The following is a 20,934-nucleotide window of genomic DNA, read 5'->3' on the forward strand; positions in this document are numbered from 1 at the left end:
GAAAACTGGCAGCTCACCAACGCTAGCATAGCCAGAAACATAGTTGAGGGAATAGCTTCCACTTCTTGCTTTTCTACCATCTGCTGGGCCTCAGTCGCTAACTTCTTCAGCTGACCCCATGTTGGCACCTCGGGCCCATATGTAGCCTTCGTTTTCTTCTTCCGCATCACTATCATCGGGGCAACTCTCAGTCTTTTGAATGGAGGGACAAGGAGCTTCTCTGGGTCCATTGTGGTGAGGCACATAACACCCTGGCACCCAGGGTGCTGCTCTGTCTGGAAAGATACAAACACAACCTCTTCCCCACATCATTACTGGATCTGGTTCAAACCATTGTCCGGTTTGTGCATCCTTCCACTGGGCTAACCCAGCGGAGGCTATTGTACTGGAAGTCAGATGCCTTTCAGCAGCTGTACAACCCTCTGCATCGTAATTCAAAAAAATTAACACATAACATTCTTCTCCCTCCTTTTGTTTTTGTAGAGAGTAGATCTTTGTGTCACCTCAGGGCCCTTGAAATGTCACAAAGCTGTCTCTCAGTTAAATTCTTGAAATATTACATTTGGAAAGCTGTCAAATATATCCAATTTAAATTTTTTCCTTCCTCTCCCACTTTGCCTCACGTGGGGAAAATAATGGTTTGTTAATTATAGGTAGGCTTGTCTGGCCTTTGTTTAAACTTCCCTGGGTTGCAACCTTTATAAATTTTACACTTTAACTGAGCCTGCAAAGCCCCATGAGGTCCAGTGCCCATGAGCATATAAATTATTAAACATTTAATTTCCTCCTTGTTTTAATTCCTGTACTATCTTCTACTTCCAGTTTTCTACTTAATCTGTATCTCATTTTCTATTTTCTACTTTTCTACTTAATCTGTATCTTCTAAGCAATATCTCAGTTAGTACCTTCACTACATTTCAGTCCCTTTGACTTCCATTTTCAGCTTTACAGTCCTTAGCAAAATGCTCTGGCTTAGCTTTAAGCATTGCTATCAGGACTTCCATTTTTTTTTTTTTTGCTTTACAGTCCTTAGACAAAACTTAAGAAATTTAGAATTTGACTACACTTCTTTGAGCATTGTTTTAGAGATCCCTTTCCTGAGATCCTGAATTTCCCATGTTTTACACCCAGCTGCTACCAAACCTCGCTCCCTACCTTACTTTCGCTTTCTGCACATGCTTCACTGGAGCATCATTTCACCTTGCAATTGTAGTTCCCCATACTCAGGCCTCATGTTGGGCACCACATGAACCGTGTCTGGCACAGCCAGGGGTGAATCTGAGAAGGGGTGGGGTGGTAAAGGATAAAAAAAACAGACAAGAGAATACAGTTGGGGCTAGGTAGGATCACTGTGCCTGGATGAGGAAACAGTGACACAGCCTGTAAGCTGAAGCTTTATTTTATAGTCAGATCACACAAAGCAAAACAAAGGGAGTGGTCAACATGTTTACAATGTTCTTGTGAGTTTCAAATATATTTCTTTAGTCAAGCCTTGTTTTGGGAAGCACTTGCTGCACCTCCTACAGCCCATTAGCTACCTAAGAACAAGGGAGGACTATAAGGTCAGGCTTAATTGTGCTAGGAGGGCTCTGCCCTCCAAGCTGGGACTTGTACTAGGTATGTGGCTCTGCCACAGGTCAGTCCGAGGCTTGACCCAATAGCCGCTCCCTACATTCACCTCAAAGGCAAAGCCAACTCTCCAATTAGCAGGAGAAAGGAGGGCCGCTCTTTTGTGTTAGAACAGACCGTGGTGACTCTGGCCCTATGGGAGGGGAGGCCCTTGCTCATCTGACTCTACCACTAGCAAGCCCTGACCTGCTGTGCCTCAGGTTTTCACCTGTGAGGTGGAATTCAGTGAGCACACCAAGCAAGAAGGAGTTCTCTTTTCTTTCCCTCGGCTATCTTGCAGTGTAGTAAGTTGTCTTGCTTAGCTCTGATGGGTGTGTTCTGAGCAGTCAGGAATCCCAAAGGGATCCGTGGTAAATGTTCTCTCTCTGCTCCATCATCCTGTCTTATGCAGGTTCGTGGCACATCCCACTCCTCCAGGGAGCCCTCCCTGAGTTCTGCTGCCCATGCTCCTCTGCAGCATTACCTGGCTGTGGCCCTTTTCTTCTCTGTGCATAGCCACACATTACGCATGTTTAGTATAAACTCATCTGTTCAAAGACTGTTCATGCCCCCAGTCCCTAACAGGAAGCACAATGCTAGCCACATTGTAGGTCTCACCAAATCACTGTTGGCCAATTGAGTATCAGTTAAGATAGTCCAGGCCCTGGACAGCTGGCCAATTTAAATCAAAGCCTGAAACAATTTTAAAGGCTCAAGCTCACCTTCTCTGCTGAGTGCAGTGGCCTGTTTGGTGTCATATGTTTATAGCTTCCTAGACTTCCACCTGGCCCAAGGCCTGTTTCCTCTACCACCCACCCTGGTTGGGGTCTGGAGTCCTGTTCTAGGCTCTGTGTCCCCTGTGTGACCTTCACATGTCTCTTACTCTTGGAATACCTATGGACCTACCTGCCAGGATACCTTCTCCCCCCCTCTGGCTAGGCTGCCCCCTGTCCCTCTGTATATATTGGGGTTCCAAATAGGCTTGACTTTATCCTCCTGCCAGCTCTAGTCCTCTCACACCTCACCTTACCTAGTGCATGCAGCCTTCAGGTGCTGGCTCCTCTTAACTTGGCTCTGGCTTTCATCTTTATTTATTCCTTCATTTACTCAGCCACATTGCCACTCATTCACTCAGCGAATTTATGCTGACGGCCAGCGCAGTGGCAGGCAGCCTGCCGGAGGTTGGGCCCTGCTCTCCAAACCTGCCCCAGCTCCGATCCCTGAGGCTTCACGAAGGCCCCCCCATGAGCCCCACGTGGGGGAAAGATCTTGAGTGGGGATTTGATTGTGGCCACCTGTAGTGCAGTTGATGAAATCGGTACCACAAGGCAGAATAAATAACACAGGCTAGGTTAGATTACGATTCTAATCTTGATGGAATTCTATGGGGTCAGAAGCACTTGAGTAAGCAAATTAGCACATAAAAGTGAGTGTGATTTTTCAGTTATTTAATGTAACATGTGCCATGAATCTTTCAGGAAGTTTTGGCTGAGAGTTCTATATGTCCAGGAGTCAAAAAGGAATTGACGTCAGCAGTTATAGTTCAGGACAAATGGAAGCTCGACAGCTGGACGACCTCGCCTCACAAGCAGCCTTTCTGCAGCGACCTCAGATACACGAGCGTCTGTGAGTATTGTAAACGCACATCACAGTGAGGTGGGAGCCATCTCCCCGAAGACGATGCTGGGACACTGTTCCTGCGCCAGTCAACCTAGAAATCTGAATAGTAAATGTTTTAATAACAACAGTGCAGCACTAATTTCACATTTTAAAATAAAATGTTACGTTTACTATTGCATCCCAAAGGGTGTCCATGATGGCAGTATTTGGCTCCCGCGCAGTGACGGCCACGGGGCTGTTCTGCGCGGGGCCAGCAGAGTACTCAACACACCTCCGAAAGGACCCGCTGGGCCTTTTGTGCTTCTTCCCTAGACAGATAAGTTATCGCAGTTAAAAATAGAGCCTCACACAAGAGCTGAACACAGGTTTCTTTAATCACTTCCTCTGGCTGGTTCTCAGCCTTCTCCTGAATCATCGCCAAGAAATGCCACCTTCCCCGGGGAACTGTCAGTGGGCGCCCATCCCACTGGCGTGGAACCAGCCTGGATCAGCCCATGAGCTGTCCTTCCAGAGCCCCCACCCCCCTCCCCGTCTTCCTCCAGCAGAGGAAAGGCCACGGCATTTGTCCGGGTTGAAGGAAGCTACAACCCGGGTCACTGTTTAGCTACAGCCTGTTCACCCCTGAGCCCTGGGCTCCACTCTGCGTCCTGGAGGAGTTTTGAACTCTGATGAAATGGTTCGTGCAGCGTATAATGAAGGCAGAGGAGGAAGCAGCAGCAACAACCCACAGGGACGGCCAACATCTCCAACTGCAAACATCCCCCCCAAATCAGGGTGAACCAATGATCTTCAAATGAGTCCGGATTGCAAATGTCCGGTGCCACCTGCATGGTGTGGATAGCTTTCTTGTGAGCCAGACCATGTCTCCATCTGGGAATCAGAAAAAGTCTGGCAGCCTGCTGGCCGGCCTGCAGAGTAAGTGCGCCAGTCCCTGAGCCGCTGGAGTTGTGGCTGAGACATCACCCCCTGCAGGCAATAATGCCATCAAACAAGTCCTCTCCACTCGGGAAACCTCCTGAAGGAACGTGCATGTGTCCCCCTGGCCCGTCAGCACTTGGCCACACACATAAGTCCATGTCTTCAGTGTGATGTCCATCTTGGCCCTGCGCTGCCTTGGCTATAAATTATGAATCATTTCTTTCCAGGATTTCAAGACTTTCTTTAAGACTGCATTGTGTATTTTCCATGCAGTTTGCCTTTTTTGGGAGAATGTTCTTGGGAATGAGTAAATTTGGTTCGCCCAGATGGTCTTCCTTTCAACCAACGTCCACATTTTAAGGATCCCTTATTCTTATGTATATTTTAAAAGTTATGTCTCTGCCGGTTAGCGGATCAGGGTGCTGCTTCTCAAAGTGAGGTCTGGGCAGCACCTGAGTCTGCAACCGGCCTGCTCCCTGAAAATGCAGACTGTGGGGTCTGCTTGCAACACAGACTGGACATTGTGGTGGGGCCGGAGGAGGCCCTGGGATCCGCGTTTTCCACAAGGGTTGCAGGGGTACTCATACACTGAGAGTTTGAGAACCACCTTTCCAGATGTCCTCTGAGCTGCCTCTCTCCACACATCACCTCAACCCTCACTGTGAGAAAGACCCTGCGCTGGTTCCTCTTGCCTGACCTTGTAACTTCAGTAACTTTCATATTGTATAGGCTCTTGGTGGCCGTTCTGGGGGCAAGCTGCACTATTGTAGTTGGACTCCATGGAGAGGACGCTGACCGCAGTGTCTAGGATGGATGGTCTCAGTGGGCAGCAGGGGACACTTGGAAGATTGGTGTTTCCCCAAATTTCCCACATGGAAGCAACATAAAAAATGATGCTGTTTGAATTGCACACTGAGATTAACCAGACTGTCTGAAGCTGCAGAATGCTAGTCTAGAGGCTCTAGTTTCCCCCTTTCCCCTCCCCGGGGTGTTCTGGCCACCAGAGGGTGAAAAAGATGGAACTCCGCACACCCACACCTACTTGTTTGGAAGCCCTGCCTTCCGTGTCTGTTGCTCTAGGCCGGGTAAGAAATGGATGATGGCCGGCAGACTCAGAGAGGAGGGGACACAGCAGCAGACGTTGAGGTGGAAGTGTTGGACTTAGCAACGGATTAGATGTGGGAGAAATGGAAGGGAAGGTGTCAGAGGGCTGTGGGTCTGAGCCCAGTTGGGATGTGCAGCCATGAACAGAAACCATGGCAGAGCCTGGCCTTGTCGCTGTTCATTTACTTCTCCCCTCTGCCCTCTGTGTCCTGGCTGAAACCACAGGCTTTTCCCTGGTCATCTGTTCCTGGGGCTACCCTACGAGGTCTGAGGCTGTGCAGCCGAGGACAGCGATGGCTGCTTTCGCCTCCTCCGCAGCCCTGTGCTGCTGATATGATGGTGAGGGGAGTATTTAGTGTTTCATTTCTTAGCCGAGTAAGGCACACACAGGCAAGTACCTCGCTCCAAGACTTGCCAGGGGCTGAGGTAGGGAGTTTCTCTCTGGCTTTTGCATCCCTAGTCAGTGTTTTATGTGTTTTTTGCAGTCACCACCGACAACATCATCTTAGCATGTTGACAGATAACCCATTTTTTCTTTACATTGACCTGCGCTGTGGACAGATCAGGCTTCTCAATAGCACTTTATGTGCTGTTTATTATTACAGTATAGTTGGCATTTGATATTATATTAGTTTCAGGTGTACAGCATAGTGCTTTGACATTTACATACCTTACAATGTGCTCACCACATGAAGCCTAATAACCAAATATCACTGTGCCAAGTGATTACAATCTCATCGACTATATTCCCCTTCACCTTTTCCACCCATCCCTCCAACCCCTCCCCTCTGGCAACCATTAGTTTGTTCTTTGTTTCTAAGAGTCTGTTTTTATTTTGTTTATTTGCTTTGAATTTTTAAAAAATTCCACATATAAATGAAATCATGTGGTATTTGTCCTGTGTCTGACTTGTTTCACTTAACATAGTACCCTCTAGGTTCATCCATGTTGCAAACAGTAAGATTTCATTCTCTTTTATGGCTGAGTTATATTCCATCATATATATGCACTGCTTCTTTTTTTAAAAAAAAATATGTTTTTATTGACTTCAGAGAGGAAGGGAGAGGGAGGGAGAGATAGAAACATCAATGATGAGAGAGAATCATTGATCAGCTGCCTCCTGCACATACTGGGGATTGAGCCTGCAACCTGGGCATGTGCCCTTGACTGGAATCGAACCTGAGACCCTTCAGTCCACAGGCTGATGCTCTAGCCACTGAGCCAAATCAGCTGGGGCAACCACTTATTCTTTATCCATTCATCTATCAGTAGGCACCTAGGTTGCTTCTATATCTTGACCATCTATATATATAAACAGGTAATATGCAAATTAGCTGGGCATCACGACTGCTCAGGAGGAGCTGCGTGTGCAGATGGGTGGGAGGGGACTGCGTGCCGCCCCCAGCCCCAGCGGACACACACCAGGGGTGGGGGCGTGCTCTGAGCAGCCGTACAGCTCGGAGCATGCCCCAGTGGGTGGTGGCAGCAGCCAGAGCGAAGCAGCCTGGGTCCTGGGTGCTGGAGGGAAGCCGGTGCCGGTAGCCAGGGGAAGGAAAGGCTATTCTTGCATGAATCTTCGCGCATCGGGCCTGTAGTTGTAAATAATGCTGCAACAAATGTAAGGGTGCGTATATCCTTCAAATGGTGTTTTCATTTCCTGGTGGAGGACTTGTAGGCTGAGGTTATGTGGTTGCACCCAAGTCTCCTGGCCAGCAGGTGGCAAAGCAGGAAACTGATTACCTCAGGGCCCCAGGCTCCATTCTGCTCCAACAAATCACCAAATTCGTTAGCCCACAGTGCAACCCCTCTATGACTTGCACCCCCAAATCTATTTGCCAGTTTTAAATGACAAGAATAGGCAGGGTTGGCTTCTAGGCAGGGAAGACCCAACAGCCAACGTCGGTTTTAAATCCAGGGGTGGATTAGGTATTGTGTGGAGTTCATACAATTTTGGAAAGCATCTTTAGGACAGAATATGCAAACACATACTATCATTGCAAATCTCACAGAAAACACGGGACTGTGCAATTCAAGGGCTCTGAAGGTTACACTCCATTGGCTCCCGGACCATCTGCCTCTGCCTGCACATGCTACGGACGGTTGAGGGCATGCAAAGCCTCGGGTCCCTTTTCCCTTCTGCTGGCATCTTGCCCGGCACAGGTGCAAAATCCCAGAATCCTTGCATTTGAAAACAGCACTGTCATCCCAAGGGCCTCGGGGCCCTTTATAAATGTCAGGCTAATTATCAGACGATTAGATAATAGCTACAGTGTGTACTGTCTGGGTTAGCTGCTGCTGCTGCTACCAAAACACCCAGTGAATGCCAACGGACATGTTTGGAAAATGGGAAGGACTAAGTTTCAGGCCTGGGTGGAGAAAACCAGCTCCCAGGTCACCTCTGTCTGGGAGCTCCTTCAGAAGCAAAGTGTGGGGAGGGAGTGTGCGGGGGAGGAGGCTGTGGTGGGTGCCCACCTCTTGTCCAGAGAAAAGGATCAGGTTGTAGAAGGAATTTACTGAGCCAGCTAAGCTCTGTATACGCATCAGTTCCTTCAATCCCCCAAACAAGCTTTTAAGGTGAGGGCTGTTATTATTCCAAATTACCAGATGAAAACTGGTCTTGCTCGTGGAACCCCCTGAGCCTTCCACAAAGCTGGGCTCAAAGCACCTATTCAGAAAACATTTACAGAATGACTTATTAGGCACCAGCTGTGTACCATGCACGTTGCACTCTCTAAAGTGTAGCTGTTCTTAGTCTTTGGCAACTTTATAAGCCAGGCGGAAAAACAAGATACTAACTGCTTGGCAGGAGAAGTGCTCACTGAATCGTTCACACCAAGAACCAAGACTCAAGAAAACAGAAGAGCCATGAACACAAGTGTATGTTCTACTACCAGAGGCCTCACCTGGGGGTGCCCACCCATTTATTGGTTCCAATGCAGGATCAAACGATTGATCATCTAGGTAGGTTCATTTATAGCCCTTTACTCTACTGTTTATATTTTTGAACATTTTAATGTGTATAATATATCTCTACAGTAATTTATGCCGTGCAATCCTATATAATAAAAGGCTAATATGCAAATGGACCGAATGACAGAATGACCGGTTGCTATGATGTACACTGACCAACAGGGGCAGATGCTCAATGCAGGAGCTGCCCCCTGGTGGTCAGTACACTCCTACAGGGGAGCACCACTAGCCAGAAGCCAGGTTCATGGGTGGCGAGCACAGCAGCAGTGGCGAGAGCCTCTTCTGCCTCCGCGGCAGCGCTAAGGATGTCTGACTGATGGCTTAGGCCCGCTCCCCCGCAGGGAGCGGGCCTAAGCCATCAGGCGGACATCCCCCGAGGACTCCTGGATTGCAAGAGGGCGCAGGCTGGGCTAAGGGACGCCACCCCCCCCCCCCCGAGGGCACAAATTTCGTGCACTGGGCCTCTAGTTTAAAAATAAATATGTATTTATTGGCAAGCATGCTGAACGATGTTTTACTAATAAGAGGACTGGATTAAAATGGGTTTAAACTGTGCTGGTGCAAGCTTTCCAGTAGAGGGGGCATTAGGTAGGGGGTCTGGTCTCCTCCCTGCCCCATGCTCCCTCACTAAGGACCAGCCCCTGCAGTGTGTGACTTCCTTCCCAGAACAGGGGGTCTTCCCACCCCTGCTCCTGGACTAAGCTACCTGTTACTCCAGCCCTGTCACCTGGAGCCACCACCCTCTCAGGCCTGGGCAGGAGCAGGAACAACTTCTCTGGGACATGGGCCAGGCTGCCCTGGCCCAGTGCAGAGCCTCACCTGACTCCAGGGACAGGTGCTCGGCCGCGGGAGTGAGTCTCAGCCGAGCTGAGCTGGGAGAGAGCAACTCCACTGTCAGGAACACAGATGGAATGCTTTTCTGTTCAGCTTTCCCAAAGAAAATCACTTGGAATGTATGTCCCTGCACATACCGTTCCATGTTTTTGCTCAAATTCCTCCCACTACTGCCTAGAAGCATTTGAGTTTGCAAACAGCCCTGCCCCGGCATTTGGGAGGTCAGAGCCATCCATCACGCTGGCGTTTCATTTCAACACGGATTCTTTAAGTCCCTGCTGAGAGCCAGGTCTGGGGACAGGCACCAGGGATCCAGAGAAAGCAACATGGAAAAGAAGAAGGGCAGGGACCACCCATTTTCAACTTCGCGCCAGGTACGGGCTGGGCACTGCTCACATATTCACCCTCCCAGTAACCGCGAGATTCTGGTTTACCATCCCCATTTTACAGGTGAGGAAATTGAGGTGTGGTAGGCTGCATAATGCGCCCCCCCCAAGATGTCTGTGTCTTAATCCCCCAAATCTGTGAACAGGTTCCCATACCCAGCAAAAGGGGCTTGGCCTATGTGATTAAAGATTTGGAAGGGGGTGCTTATCCCTGATTATCCAGATGGAACAATGCAACCTCAGGGCTCCTTAGAAGAGGGAGGCCGGAGGTCCAGAGTCAGAGAAAGAAGTGATGGTGGAAGCAGATGTCTCAGTGATGTGGGCCCAGGAGCCACGGAACGGAACGCAGGGAAAGGCAAGGAAGTGGGTTCCCCCTGGAGCCAGGGGAGCGCAGCCCGGCAGACACGGGATGCGAGCCCAGGGAGACAGGTTCCTCTGGAACCGGGAGGCGATATATTTGTGAGTTTACGGCATGAAGTTTGTGGTGATTGCTTCAGCAGCAATAGGAGACGAATAGAGAGGGCACCGATTCCCCCAAGGCTACAGCGGAGGGGTGTAGCAGAGGGGGGATTTGAACCCAGGTCTGTCTGACTCCGAAGGTCCAGAAGATGTCCAGGGACTTTGCATCAGAGCTTGGAGCCCGGGAGCCGAAGGAGCTGTTGCTTAGCCAGGCAAGCGAGGTGTCCGCGGCCTGCAGCAGAGGCGGAGGGACAGCTGCTTGAGGCTGGAGGGGGTCCGGCTGAGTTGGGGTGAGGGAGGTGTGAGACTCGGATTGTTTCCTCCCAGAGGACCTGTGATGCTCTGACGACTGGTCCCACAGGAATCAGGACCAGGTGCTGCCCCCTCGGTGACCCAGCTGCCAGGCCCTCTCCTGACCGGCAGGGCTGGAACTGGGGGGTCAGCACAACTTCTCCCTCCTGCACGTGGAGCAGCTGCGAGGCGTGAGACCTTCCCTGACACTCTCAGAAGAGGCAAAGCCTGGCCCTGCCAGACCACCTGTGGGCCCTGCACGAGGCACCGAGTCACTCCCGTCTCCTCCGACTCCCCATCTGACAGGCGGGATGACAGTGCCTACCCACGGGGCTGCTGGAAGGATCGGCTGCATGTGGGTCTACAGGGAGCTGAGTCTCAGCCGACTGCGGCCACCGCACCTCCCCTTCGCCAAGAGTCCATTTTCTGGCTGTTGCTGCTGGTGGACAAATGATCTTAAGGGCACCTTGGGTTCCAGCCACCTCACCTGGCAACAGGCCTCTGTGGGCGGCACTCATGCTCCACGCTCACTCTCCTTCCATGAGAAGCTTCTAGAGCTCTTTCCCCGAGGGCACATCTGTGACCTGGGCCTTCTGGCCGCGGCTCTGTAAGGAGCACCATTTCCCCCCCTGCTCCCCGCTTTGCTGGATGCTGGGGGTCAGAGCACAGGTCTCCTCCTGACCGCGGTCTGGGAGCAGGGGACAGAGCACAGGGAGGGAGCCGCGCGAACCGCCCCTTCTAGTAATTCTTCCCGGATTCGTTTTGAAAGTCTCGTTCCGTGACACATGGACTCGCGTCAGTCTATTTCTCTGTGAGAGAGGCAGGATAGTTTTGAACAGATGTCATTTCTGGCTCTTTCCCTCCAAGAAAAGAATTTCTCATTCCTACTCATTTCTTCCTGCCTCTGCTTCTGCCATAAGCACACCCACGCAGGCGTACACACACACACACACACACACACACACAGGCAGGAAGGCAGACCTTGTTCAACAGGAACCAAGACTCGGGCTGACTCCGGCCTACCTAGCCTGTTGGACAGACAGACAGAAAAGCTGGGAGACAGACAGAATAGAGAGGACAGCACTGAGGACATGGCCCCCTCTGTGTGAGGGACCTGGGCGAGGGCAGGGGAGCAGGCCCGAGGGTCACCTGCTGGGGAGGAGGGGGGGATGGGCTCCAGGTCGGAGAGCAGTTTGCTCTCTGGCATCCAGGAAGCTGCCCAGCAGACTCCCCGAGCTTGCAGCCAGCAGGGAGCTCAGCCCTGGGACGAGACGGCTGAAGCAGGACCCAGGATGGCAGGACGAGCTGAGCACACGACCAGGTGAACTGCTGACTAGGTGAACCTCTACAGACAAACACCTTCTGTTCCGCGCTTAAATGGAAACCACATCCACCTGCGAGCGTCCGCAGGGAGGCAGGGCAGGGACGGATTCCCACAGCGTCCCCGTCCCCGGGAGGCGGATTGCCACAGGTTTCCTGTGCCTCCAGAAGCCCCATCCCTTCAGGTTCCACATGCAGGTCTCGCATCCGTTTGCAGGTAATTTTTGTCTCCTGTGGACGCATGGCTCGAGGTTGGCTCTTGCCTTTGTGCATTCGGATGTCCAATTATTTCAGCATCATTTATTAAAAAGAACATCCTGTCTCCACGGAATGGTCTTTGTACTCGTATGAAAGGTCAGTTGACTGTACACGTGTGGCTCTATTTCTGGGCTCTCTTATCGCCATTGATTGTTACTTACACGCATTTTTTTCTCCGAAACCACGCTGACCTCACTACTCTAGTCAGTCCCTCCGACTCGGCTCTTCTTCACAGTGGGTTTGGCCATTCAAGTTCCCCTGCCTGCCCACGTCCATGTTCCCACAGGGGCCCGTCCATTTCCATTACACATTTTGTAGGGAGTTTCACTGCAGTTGCACGAAATGCACAGATCAATTCGGGGGACCTGACATCTTAATAAGTCCTCCGTCCCTGTGTCTCCACAGGTAGGAGACTCGCTGTCCATGCACTTCCCCCTCCCCCAGGGGTAGAGGGCTTGCCCTTCCCTGGTCCCAGCTTCTCCTCCTGTGCCCTATGGACAACATGCTTCTCGGCTCTTCTCCCCAAAATGGGTTCATTTTCCCACAAGGGACACAGGGAGAAGGACCCATGTGGAGCTTGAGGCACTTCCTGAAGCACTGGTCTCCCCCAAACCCAGACCTGGACCACGAGAGGGTCTTCAGGCCTGTCCCCAATCTTCCTGTGAGCACCCAGTGTGACCCCGGAGAAGAGAGCGAGGGGGTGTGGCAGGGAGACACTCCGGGTGACTGGCTTGTTTGTAGACTCCAGCCTCTGCTTTCAGCTCATTCCCTGTCTGCCCTTAGCACACCCTCCTCAGCATCCCTAAAAGGCAGGGCTGGTTCTACCCCATCGAGAGAGGAGGAAACAGAGCCCTCACTTCAAACAAGGATGCCTCTCCGAGGGTCCCTCGGGGTGGAGGGGCAGAGGGACTGGTCTCCGGGGCTGCTGTCTGGTGAGACTCCTGGCGGGGAGAAAAGAGGCAGCCACTGAGAAGGGCGAGCTGGTGGCCTCAGGCCCCGGCTTGGAGCTGCTGGCTGAGGGGGCCCAGGAGGACACAGGTGTGTTCCCAGGAACATGTGGGTCCCAAGGGCTTAGAAGCCACCCAGCCGAAAAGACAATTGCTAAAGGGGTTCGGTCAAGGCAGGATTAGCTGAGATTTGGAGGCAGTTTCCCACAAGCCACTGCAGCTTCAGCGGCCAAGTTACCTGGGGGGTGAGGAGGTCCTGTCAGGGGAGGCAGAGAGGAGCCATGGGTGCTTGCCTCCCCGGGGTTCCCAGTTCCCACAGAGCGCAGGCTGAGCCCCAGGGCAGCGGGGCCTCGACTGATGGGCACTCCCTGGAGGCCAGGCTGTGTGTGTGTGGGGGGGGCGCCTTCCTGGGGGTCGGGGCCCTGGCTTCTAGTGCCTTCCTTCCTGGGCCCCCCTGTCTCTCCTGCCAAAGGAAGATCCAGAACCACCAGGAGGCCCCTCGCTCAGGGCAAGTGCCTCCCGGCAGGGGGACTGGTCTGATTCCTGGCTCTGCCCCATTACCTCTCCTCCTGCCTGAGCCCACTTTCCTTCCTGGTCCAGGGGGAGAGCTGCCCCTCCTCCTGACTCCTTACAAAGTGTCTGTCCATTGCTCCCATGCCCTCGTGTGGTGAGAGCTCAATAGCAACTGTGGTTATTGTCCCTCAAAGCCTTCGATCACACACTCTGAGGGGTGACCACCTAGAGCAGCGGTTCTCAACCTGTGGGCCGCGACCCCTTTGGGGGTCGAACGACCCTTTCACAGGGGTCGCCTAAGACCATCGGAAAACACATATATAATTACATATTGTTTTTGTGATTAATCACTATGCTCTAATTATGTTCAATTTGTAACAATGAAAATACATCCTGCATATCAGATATTTACATGACGATTCATAACAGTAGCAACATTACAGTTATGAAGTAGCAGCGAAAATAATTTTATGGTTGGGGGTCACCACAACATGAGGAACTGTATTAAAGGGTCGCGGCATTAGGAAGGTTGAGAACCACTGACCTAGAGAAAGAGGGCTCGGGTCCATGGCCCCATGCTGCCACCTGGTGGTCAGAAGGAGGAAATGTAATGGATTCAAGAGGCTGATACATGATGAGGATGAAGATAACAGTTATTGGATGTGGAGTTTTCACCAAGGCACAGTCCTAATGCTTTACAGGGATTACTTCACTTAAAGCCGAGATACCTAATAACCCGTATTAAATAAAGAGGTTCTGCTATTATGTGTCCAGAAACATTACTTGGGTCATTTTTTCCCCATCCTTACAACAACCATATTAGGTCGAGATTTAATTTTTCCATTAAATAGAGGACAGGAAGGTTCAGAGATGTCAAGTAACTTCCCGAGGTCACACAGCAAGGAAACAGCAGAGCTAAGATTGGAACCGTTTCTGTTTGGAGTTAAGCTCATGCTTGTCTGAGCATCTCTGCTTCCCCAGAGAACCCTGAAGCCGCTCACGGGGTGGGGGCCTGGCGGGGAGGACGGGGCGAAGACGGGGGAGGCTCAGGGGAGTCAGGGAGCACCCTGTTTGTTCTGGATCGGCTCTGGACAGAAACTGAGGACAAGGGCCCAGCCCTGAAGTCTTCTTCCAAGATATCCGAGCGCTTTCCAAGCAAACCTCCTGCCCCCACGAAGGTGGGCACAGAAATGTGGGTCCAAAGGGTGGAGCCTGGGAGGAAGGCGCCATCCCTGGGAACGGTGATCAAGGAAACTTTTCATCTTCACCCTTAGGCTTGGAGAGCGTGTGTGTTTTATATCTCTCCCAGGGCATTTACACTGCCTTGGATGAAAAGTAATACCACGGTAGGAAGGACCTCAGAGATTGCCCGGCTCATAGTCGTCACTCAGTAGTGTATTCAGTGAAAGGAGGGAAGGAGGAATCCGGTCTGAGGTACTTCTGGGGCCTCCGGGCCCAGGTTCTGCCCCTCCTGCCAGGCTGTGCTGACCCAGCCACCAGGGCAGCAAATGGTCAGCCCTTCGAGGGACGGGCATGGCCCTCCTCTGGCAGGGGCCTGAGCCAGGAGCTGGTTCCTCCCCCCGGCCACAGGGGCCCGTGGGCAGAGACCCACCTGCCCCTGAATTCCCACTCTGCTCCTTGAATCCGTGTGTCCTTGGGCAAGACCCGCAGTTCCCTCATCTGAGAGCTGTGGATTTCATCCTTGCAAGAGGCAGTAGGGATTGGCGACAGCGGGGCACAGTTCCTGGCATATAGTGGGCACTTGAAAGCCGGTGCCCTTATTCCTGAGCCAGCAGGGATTCCCTCTGGCACACCCTAGTCTGAAATACCTTCTGTCCAGAGAATATGCCTGAGGGGCTGCCAGGCAAGGGGGCCGCGTCCCAGAGCCCATCCTCCAGTGACACACAGGAATCAATTCTGCCTCTGTAGAGCCATTACCACCTCATCACCCATGACGCAGACCCATGCGCCCTGTTTGATTTTCATTTCAGAAACCAGGTATCAATACTGACCTGTCCTCGGGGCGCTGGGGCGGAGAGGAGCTTGTTAGCATGAAGCACCCCTCCCCCATCCCAGGCCAGGCAGTCCTCACTCTCCACTCCTCGCCCCTGGGTGCATCGGGACTTCTGGGGAGCTTGTTAAATGCCGATTCCAGCCCCCTCCCCAGTCTGCTCACCTGAAAGCTGCGAGGAAGGCCCAGGAGCCTGTTTTCACCAAGCTCTCCCAGGGGTCCCGTTTGGGAATCGCTGCCCAAGAGCACCCACCGGGCGTCTGCCTCACTGTGAGTCTCTCCAAGTAGAAGGCCAAGAAGTGACGCTGGGAACAATGGGCCCGCTGGAGCCCACCAATAGGAGAGATCCTGGAACCAGTGTGGGTGAAGCCAGATGAACACAAAGCTACTCCATGAGGCTGCCTTCTGGCTGGTTCTTTCACCTTCTCCCTCGCAGCACCTGGAGCCGGGAGGGCGGCGGGCCTTGGCATGAAACCTGCAGCCAACGAAGCTACCTGGTCCCGTCTCACAGCCGTGCAGAGGCAAATGTGTGGCAGGACTGTACCCGCCTCGGGGAGCCCACGTGAGCTGCGTGCTGCACCGTCCTGGCCCGGATATCCGGCCCAGCACGTGGGCTTGGGATCCCTGACTACTCACCGTGAGTCACGGCAGAGACACAGAGAAGAGGGCGATTGCAAGGGGAGGGCTTAAGGGCCAAACTCCTATCTGAAGAAACGAAGGTGAGACAGAGAGGCAACTGGAAGACTGAGACCACAACCCAAGGCTCTGCGCTCCTCACAGGGTGGTTCATGCTGCCCATGTTGCCACCTGGAGCATGGGAGACTGGCAAGGGCTGCGAAGCTGTGATTGGTGGGAGTGGCCACTAGGTGGCACTGTCTCATCACCCTCTGCAGCGGCGCTGTGGCCTGATCCCACCTCCCCAAGGCAATGTCAACGCCAAGGGCCAACTTGGGGCGAGTGAAGGGGCTTTTGCATTTCCATTGTCACCGGCCTCGTAAAAGGAGCAGCAGCTCCCAGGCTGAGCGAGGGAGGAGAGCAGTGTTTGGTTTCCTTCCCCAGAGCGTGGTTCCCAGTCAGAGCTGCTGGTGCTGCATTGCTAGGGGCTCCTTTCCTGGCGAATTGCTGCCCCTTAATCATGACTGTGGGTTCGAATCCTCAGGACCTGGCTCTCCAAGGGTGTGACATGGCAAGGACCTCAGAGATCTTCAAGTTCAGCTCCTCCATGTTAGTGAAGAAGGAGGCCCAGAAAGAGAGGGCCATTCCCGGCCACACCCAGCAGGATGGAGGCAGAGCCGGGACTTAAACCTGAGGCCCAGGGTTCCATGCAGTCCACCACGCCCCCCATCTTCACACGCCATAGATGCAGCCATGCATTCTCCTAACACCACGGAGCACTGACTACTAGATGCTACTTTCTTATCTCTGTGGCAGAACACAATTGGAGACTCTTACAGACGTAAGGTGACAGGGCACGTCAATGACCAAGTCAGGGTGGCACAGCTGGGGGTTCAGTTTCTCTCCCCTTTGTCCAGAGTATCGGCCAACGCCACCCACTCTTCATGTAAAACAGCAGAAGTGAGACCAGAACTCAGGCAGAGACGGAGTCAGACAGCTGGCGGGGCAGTTCCCAGACATGGCAGCTCCGAGGGGGAATGCTCTTCGGCGGCAGGAGGGCCTCCTGGGGCCCGCCCTGGATGCTTAGGTGGGAAGGAACCTTTGGAAGGTGGACGCTTCAAAGCCGCAACCACTGTGACCACCAGGGGGCAGTGTTTGGCCACCTCCTGCTTGGGGTCTCTAAGGGACTATTTTCCTAGCACTGAAGTAAGTAAATCTTCAGGAACAGGGGGTGTTTAAGATTACAGTCTACACGTGGGAAAGAAAGAGATGTATCCGTCTGGGCTTGAAATGGTTCTCTTAAAGGCAGTCATTGTATCATCTAGCCGGTCGCTCCTCTCAGCGCAGCAGCTATGCAGTGGACACCGCTGTCAACTTGGAGAATGATGCCTCCGTGTCCAGCCTTCTGTCATTTGGCCCTTGTGTCCTGGTCCAGAGTTGTTCATAACCTTAGGTACTCTCTTGGGGCACCCGATGGTCTCAGAATTACGATCTAGAATCTGGTTAGAGATATCCCAGTCTGTGCAGCAGGAAGCCAGTCCACCTTCCTCTCCACTGCCCTCCACCGGCTGTAAGAGGGGGCCCACAGCCATTCTGCATCTGTCTTCTCAGATACAGCCATCACCTGTTTGCAGCTGCTGCTGTGCTCATTATTGACCGTTCTGCTGGGATATTAAGCACTTTGGGCTCAGCTGGGGGATGGTTCATCACCAAGTTGTCAGAGTGATGGATTCTTCTAGGATTATTGCTTAATTAGCTTGTTTAGAGGTAAAAATCAACCAGGACACCAGTTCTTTGGGAGCTGGGAGGAAGGGGAGGAGGGAGCTGGGAGCTGGGAGGAAGAGATCTGGAAGATGCCCCAGGCAACGGTGTGGCTGGGGTGGGGCAGGTGGGGGGCTCTGGGCATTGCAGGCCGCAAGCTTGAATTCATTAGGCATTTCGTCCAACGCTGCCCAGAGCACTTCCACTGTTCAGTGACGTTACCAAAGCGCTGGTTCCTGAGCTCAGCCCTGGGAGGTAGGACCCTGCTCTGCATCCTGTGGACACCAACCCCACTGGCCAGAGGGGGGCACGGCGACCACTGGGCTGCTGACAGCTGACCCCGGGTCTGTAGAACTCTGCCCTCCTTGTCTTCAGGGCCCAGGCAGGCCTGGGGCGGTACGTGGTCGGAGCAGCGAAGTGTGCAGGAATGGTGTGTGTTGGACTACCTACCTGCGCATTCAGGTGAGGTTCATCTCCGAATCCTGCCAGAAATGATTCATTTGTTCTTCCCGGCTTTCCCTTTTTAGCAGAGACTGTGCGGACCTGTCAGTACTGGTGCTTTGTGTGTAGAAAAGCTTATGTAACGAGGCAGCCTGACAGCGCAGGACTCCGGGTCTTTGGGCTCTGGCTGCCTGCAAAGCCCACACTGCCGACCATGGCCATCTGTCCTGGTTAGCCAAGCACAGGGCCCGGAGGCGACAGGACCTGGTCCGGCTTTGCCCTGTCTGATGCTGCTCTACCACGGAATGACTGCGACAGTCCCTGTGCGATGCAGGTTAGTCGGCTGCGTGTCTGTCCCTTGGACAAGGATGTGTCCACTTCGGAACACCGACCTGGCTCCTGAGCGTGGGAATTTCATAACGGCACTTCCCTCCTTCCCCACACCTTTGCCTCCTGAGGGCGTCTGGCCAGCGAGAAGGTCACACTCAGGAAGGCCCCGCCCTCCTGCCCTCCTGACACACAGAACTGCGAGGGCTCCCACGCGGGAGAAGCTTCCAGGGATGAGTTCTCTAACCGCAGATCCTCCCGAGTGGGGTGTGGCCCGGCCACTGGCTGGAACCTCTTCTGCGCTCTATGGGCCATGATCTCTGGGAGAGACATGATGACAAGCTGAGGGATAAGGAGGGAGGGAGGTGCCTGCCTCGCTGGCTGGGTTTCTCCTTCTCCAAATGTATTTTCTACCCGGAACTAAGATCCTACTCGCCATGGAGTCCAATGCCTTTGCGGGAACCATGTTTTATTTTGCCATTTGGCTGTGAAACATTCCAGATTCAGACCCTGGAGAGTATGATTATTTTGCTAACACCCGGTGGATCGATCCCCGGTCACCCACAGCATCTTGTGGGTAGGCGACTGGCTCATTCTGGCTTTTCTAAGAAATGTGTGGACTAGTGGGAGGGGTCCAAGGTGCAGCTTCTCCCCTCCTTTCCCAAATGGAATGTCTGCTTCATTGTCCAGAAGGTTCCTGGCTGGTGTCCCCAAACTCTCAGGTGACCTGCTCTGTGACCTCAGGGCTACCAAGCTGGACCCGTTGGAAGGCAACCCAGCCCAGCTCCTGGAAGGCAGCTGTGACTGCATTGCCAGAAGGCAGATGCCATTTGCATCACAATCCCAGGGGCAGGAGGGCCGGTTGGAATGAGGGCAGGGTCTTGACCAATCACTGGGAGCCTGTCCTGGAGGAAGACACAGAGGTTCAAACACAGAAGCCCAGGGAGAGGAGAGCTTTTCCTTCCTTTGAGTGGCTGCAGAGACCCAGCCCCATTCCCATGAACACTGTTCAGGACCACCAGCAGGGGGAGCACATGTACCACCTGCAGGTAAGGCTGGACCAGCCCCATCATGCCCAGGGCTCCCCAATGGATGCGAATGTCAGCATCTCATTCTTCAGAGATCCCCGGAGGCACCTACCCACCTACTCTGCCTGTCTGAGTGCAAACCACAGTCTATTTAGCACCCGAGTGTCTGCAGCGAAATGGAGAGAAGTTGGGGAGCAGATGTTTCCCCGACCCCCTCCCCACCATGGGCTGGAAGGGCTGAGACCAAAGGCAGCTCTGCCCTCTGTTCCAGCTGAGCTCCCATCTGTGGGCTCTGCCCTCCTGTAAGAGGGTGGCTTTTCCATGGCTACATTTCTTGGATTAAAACGACATTCCTGCATAAACATTTCTTCTACAACTATCATCAGTCAACTTCCGCCCATGTGGCAAAGCAGCCCGGCTCTCTCTCCTCTTCTCTGGAGTCTTAGACTATTTGCCGGTTTGCTGACTTATTTTTCATAAAAATCCAGCCAAAGTACTTAAGTTAAACATGCAGCTAGTATTATAAGGCAGGAAGGAAGGACGCAGCCCCCTGTTCCGTTCCTGCCCTGAATTCCTCTTTCCGAACTCTTTCTTCTGATGGCGACCTCCATATTTCTTAATAATATGCTCCGTGGTTAACCCTGGCTTATTAATGGGAAATGCCTATTGACTGATGATGGAAGATGGGGCTGGGATGCTCCTCGCCCACTTGCATACCTGTACCTCCGCTCCCTGCATTCTCTAATAGATTTATGTCACATTTTTTTGTGAAATCAATATCCCATTTTTGCTTTATTACAATTATATATGTACTGTTGACTGCTGAGTGAAGAAATACTCTGGGATCATATTACTTTTCTTCTATAGTTCTTTGTTCTTCCAGGAATTAATAATAACCTCATTTTAAAAATCCACTTAGACTACATTATTATCCTAATAATTCTTCTAAGCTCTCCAGCCGAATTTCAAAATCTATCTGAACACCATTTCCCCATGATTACGCTACGGTCAGACAGAACTGCTGGTCCCTTTTCCCCCAGGGGTCCCTTTTCCTGCTCCTCACCGGGCCTCTTGCTCCCTCTTCAGCTGCCTAGCTCTGGTCCTTGGACGGCTGGATCGCCTTTTTCCTGGATTCCAACTTGCTCCTTCTTGGTTCATGCCCGTAGAGGGCCCATGTCATTGTCCTAGGTGGGTACATTTCTCTTTAAAATCCAGCTCCAGAAGCTGGACATCCTGGGTTTGAAAGGTACCCGCTCACCAACAGGTGTTTGTCTGCCAAAGGAGGGAGGAGTTTTCACACCAAAGAGGCGAGTCCAGACACCCAACTCTTGAGAAGCACTCCGTTGGTCTGAAGGATGGAGAGACGGGTTTATTAGGAGAGAAGCCAGCCCACTCCAGTGACACCGTGGTTGGGTTGCTGGTAAATCAGCAGGATCAGGGCTACTGCTGGCACATTTTACCTTCATGCAGGGTAGCAGAAGCTGTTGGTCCCACACCTTATTTCTGCGCAGTGGGAAACTGTT

The sequence above is a fragment of the Myotis yumanensis genome, unplaced genomic scaffold (assembly GCF_028538775.1).
Source record: "Myotis yumanensis isolate MYYU_CA2020_CCGP unplaced genomic scaffold, mMyoYum1.0.hap1 SCAF_11, whole genome shotgun sequence".
NCBI lineage: Eukaryota > Metazoa > Chordata > Mammalia > Chiroptera > Vespertilionidae > Myotis > Myotis yumanensis.